Source organism: Magnolia sinica, chromosome 1, assembly GCF_029962835.1.
Source record: "Magnolia sinica isolate HGM2019 chromosome 1, MsV1, whole genome shotgun sequence".
Taxonomy (NCBI): domain Eukaryota; kingdom Viridiplantae; phylum Streptophyta; class Magnoliopsida; order Magnoliales; family Magnoliaceae; genus Magnolia; species Magnolia sinica.
The window spans coordinates 13,061,480-13,066,449 of record NC_080573.1 but is presented as its reverse complement, the minus strand read 5'-3'; positions in this window follow the sequence as shown (position 1 = coordinate 13,066,449).

Sequence of the window (4,970 nt, the reverse complement as noted above, 5' to 3'; positions counted from 1 at the left end):
TCATGACTAAATCAGTCCGAGCTATAGCTTGGACCTAATCTGTTGTCAGATCTAACCGCTCTCAATGGTCCCTTAGCTTTGCTAGGTCATCCAGTCTTTGGGGGGCACAAACGAGTAGAAACTTGGGACCAAGTCCTATTGAGGGTTGTATTCATGGGAGCGGATGCCAGCTTCATGCCAGTTTTCCTACGTGAAGTGTTTCGAGGATAAGTGTTAGTCCGATCGAGCTAACCTTGAAGGTAGCCGGACTATATTTTCCCATAACAATTACCATTTTGTTTTTCTTAACCATGGGAAAAAGGCAATCCAAACACGCCCTTACCACCCTCAAATTGGCCATCCCATGAAAATATATATTAAAAATTCAAATTTACTTGGTATATCCCACCTGAATTTTATTAATGATTTCATCTAGTGACGTACATCAAATGAATGGCTTGGATGGCACATAAACGTACTACTATAGGCGCCGTACATAAGACCTAATTGTGGGAAATTCATTCAAAGTGAGTAGATGGTCATGATTTATGGATTCCACGGTAAACATAGATACCACAAATATCTTATGAAAGGTCTACGTGCCCGACCATTGCTTAATAAGGTGGGTGGATAAAATGAAAAGGAGAAAAAATGAGGCCTGCTCACCTGCGTACCCTAGCTGCCTAGCACATGCACATTCACACATGTCTTAGGCATCTAATCCCAATAGTCTATATGATGTGGCATCCCATGAAACTTCAATTGACTAATTTTCATCCTGATCTAAAAATACTAAAGAGAGATGCATATCAAGGGAGGAAACTATTTTCTTTTTTCATGGCCCACCAAAGTTTTGGATTAAAGTAAAAGTTGAGCCCTAGGGTTTAATAGAATGTTGCTGGATTTTAGATTCACATAACATATGATGATTTCTCGTAAAGTTTGCATGAGTTATGTGTGAATTGGTGTGCAGCCGAGCATTCGACTACAAAAATAAATAGCCCGTACAGTACCTTCTCTCCCTTGCAATCTCCTGGACATAACCAGAACAGTGACCTCGGGGGGTCCTTGCTCTTGCTCCCGTGGTAGACTCTTAGGAGTTTCAACACCTGGTCAAGTGTCCGAGCACCCATAGGTGGTGAAATCCAACTAAGGTGTGAGTGTGTGTTTTAAATAATAATAATAATAATAATAATAATAAAGGAACATTGACCTAGGGAGCCATTAGATGAGTAGTCCATGCCACAAAGAGTGCATTGATTGGACAATCTGTTTTTATTCCCCATTATTAGACAATCCTAGCTGTTGGATTGGGGCAATTTAGCTCCCTGAAACTGGAGTACTGTCTCATTAATAGGAGTATTTACAGTCACTCTTAAATGAGGAAGGTGGGTTAAGTTGGCCTTCCATATTATTTCCAATTTGTTTCTTTGCTCATTTTTTATAGGATTTTTTTAAAATAAAAAAAATGTATTTTACATTTAGGTACTTTTCAAAAGTTTTTCAAAAAGCTACCTCACTGGTCAATATAATCATTAGTGGCCTTTTATTACACCGCCGGTGTGCACGCGAGCCAAGGGGTCTACTACTTAGGTGGGTCCCTTTGTGATGTTTATGTAAAATACAGCTTGACTAATGAGTGTGTCACTTCGCATTAGTCAAGGGCCCAAAATTCACCCAGATCTGCTGGACCATATTATTGGAAACAATATATAGGGCAACGATCACCCTCCAAACCATTCCCTTGGTATGGTCCACCTAGATAACAAATGGCCTGGACTTTAGGCTTCAGACCTAGATTTTGGTTTGGCATCTAATGATTAATGTGGAATTCAGATAATAATCATAATGGATCCATAAGAATCAAGGGTGGACAAGTTTCTTCCAACTGTTTTCTTTGGTATTGCCCGTTTGAATCACAAGTCAGTTCGGATTTTTTGCTTTTGGGTGTACACCAAGATTACGAATCTAACGGTTGGAATGGATTTTGCATAAGCATACCGTGGGCCCTGCCAAAAATCAAATACCATGCCCCTCTATATAGAGATTATTTACATAAAAAGGAGTTGCAAGAGATGCCCCTCCGGATTTTGATAGTCCACTGAATTATTTATGTAAAATCTACCTTGATCATTTGATATTTAGTATTATTTTAGGCATAGAGATTAAAAAAAAAAAAAAAACCAGGCTGTGATTATTGTGGGCCACACAAAAGGAAGCTGTTAGGAGAGAGACATCCACCCTTGATTTTTTTAGAGCCCACTATGACAATTACATAAAATCCCCTTCAAGTTTCAACCGTTAGATTCCGTATAAATTTAGGCTGAAGTACCAAAAATCATACCTTTATATAATTCATGTGGGCTACACTAATGGAAACAATTTTGGAAGTGAGCATTGTTATGGGTAAAAAATGGACTGGCCATTGAGAAGAGGCCGGCTCGGACATATATATACAACATGAGTAGGTTGGCCAATGCTAGTAATGACCAAAGAGCTCCTCAACGGCCAGGGAAGAGCATTCTGTTGTATTCCACTTAATGACTCCGAGCTCTTCTCCTCAGAGCAACTACATAGGTCATCTCGGACATCCGACCTCGGCCTCCTGCTACATAGTTCCCCTTAGCTTATCAAGAAGATCTATGCGAGATCTGCCTACGATGTCGGCCAAAGATTTCGAAAGATAACCATGACACGTCCGGATCTAAGATCTCAGCCGAGGATCTCCGAAGATACTCGGTATATTCGGAATACAAATCACTCTATTATATGCCCCTATTAAATAGGAAAATTACCTTCTATACGTCATTGTCATTCCTCACCTATAAATAGAAGCATCACTAGTTTTTTCATTGGATTTTGCTTTGATTCTCTTAAGTTTTTGAATTTTTCATCAATGGAGGAGGATCAATAATAGAATCCATTACTCTCTCACCTAACAAGTTCGAGCTCGACTCGAACCACTAGCTCGACTCGATAGCTTTGGCAAACAAGCCAAGCTTCAATGTTGAGCTCGAGGCCAAGCTTGAGCTCGAGCTCAAACTCGAGTACATCATGGACAAGCCAAGCCAAGCTTGGCCCACCTCGACTCGACTTGGCTCGATGCCCACCTCTACCTTCAACCGTTAGATTCCGTATAAATTTAGGTTGAAGTACCAAAAATCATACCTTTATATAATTCATGTGGGCTACACTAATGGAAACAATTTTGGAAGTGAGCATTGTTATGGGTAAAAAATGGACTGGCCATTGAGAAGAGGCCGGCTCGGACATATATATACAACATGAGTAGGTTGGCCAATGCTAGTAATGACCAAAGAGCTCCTCAACGGCCAGAGAAGAGCATTCTGTTGTATTCCACTTAATGACTCCGAGCTCCTCCTCAGAGCGACTACATAGGTCATCTCGGACATCCGACCTCGGCCTCCTGCTGCATACTTCCCCTGAGCTTATCAAGAAGATCTATACGAGATCTGCCTAGGATGTCGGCCGAAGATTTCGAAAGATAACCACGACACGTCCAGATCCGAGATCTCAGCCGAGGATCTCCAAAGATACTCGCGGTAAATTCGGAATACAAATCACTCTATTATATGCCCCTATTAAATAGGAAAATTACCTTCTATACGTCATTGTTATTCCTCACCTATAAATAGAAGCATCACTAATGATGAAATGGACACACAACTCTCTACTCAAAAACCCTACCTCCGACTAGACCTAGCATGCTTGTCTTATTTTGGCATCGTAGGATACCCCGCAACAGTCAGGGTCTCTATTTTTATCTTCTATTACAGTACCGAGTGGTCCAAGGAGGAAGTCTAGAAAATTGCATCAACAAACATTATCCTTTACATTATTTCCAATAATCCCTTGGCCAATTTTGCCTGTACATTACGGAGGGCCCACCTGAGCCACAGATCCATTTGCTCGCGTGCTGTCTTGAATATAAGGCAGTATAGTAATATTTATTTTGACCGATGAGGTAGCTTTTTTCAAAACCTTAAAGAATAATGTGCGGATGTGAGTTCCATGTTACTTAGGAAGTACTTTTGTAAACTTCTCTATACCGTTCATTTGCAGATTTCAAATCCAATGCCCAAGATCGCCAGCCATGATCTATCTACGTGGTGGATCAATCAACGGTATGCGTTAAGTCTGGAAAAATGAAAAAACGTAACGGCTATGATTATTCGATGGGTGTGAAATATTCATCATACAGTGCCCACCGGATAGACAGTCCCGATACAATGTTTCGCACCACGTGTACTTTGGACAGAATGTGGCAATCTACAGTTAGGAAGGAAAGATGGTGGGTCGTCCATGATGCGAATTTTTGTTGTGTGGCCCATCAATGTGGGGCCCACAAGATGGGCAGCCTATGCTATGTTTGTCACACTTTTCTATGTAAGAAATGGGCCCACGTGTAGGGATAGGCGGCTCTGGACGCGGATTTCCTGCTAAAGCCTTTCCCAGGAAGTTGAACCCATATAGGGCCCACTGTGATGTTTGTGAGAAATCCACCCCGTCCATCCATTTTGTAAGTTCATCTTAGGACATTTGGATAAAACAAAAGAACCGGACCCAATGCTCAAGTGGGCTGAAAACGTGAGAATTGAACGTCCACAGTTGAAATAATCGTGGGGCCACGGAAGTTTTGAATGATGTTTATTTTTGTGTTTTCTGTTCATCCCAGTAGGAATGACTTTACGAACGGTATGGATGACATGTAAATATCACCGTCGACTCGAGGGAGGTTTCAACGGTAGGAATTTCACTTTCTCACTTTTGTTCTCAAATTCTAAAATTGAGCTCACAAAACGGATGGACGGAATGGATTTCTCACAAACATCAGGGTGGCCCACCTGGGTTCCCGGCGCAGGAAGGCTTCCGCAGGAAATCCGCGTCCGGCAGCTCTCTCTCTCTCTATGGCACGTGAATATCATAATTGTACCACATTGGGCTGAAATTATTTGAAGGTGCAGGTGCAT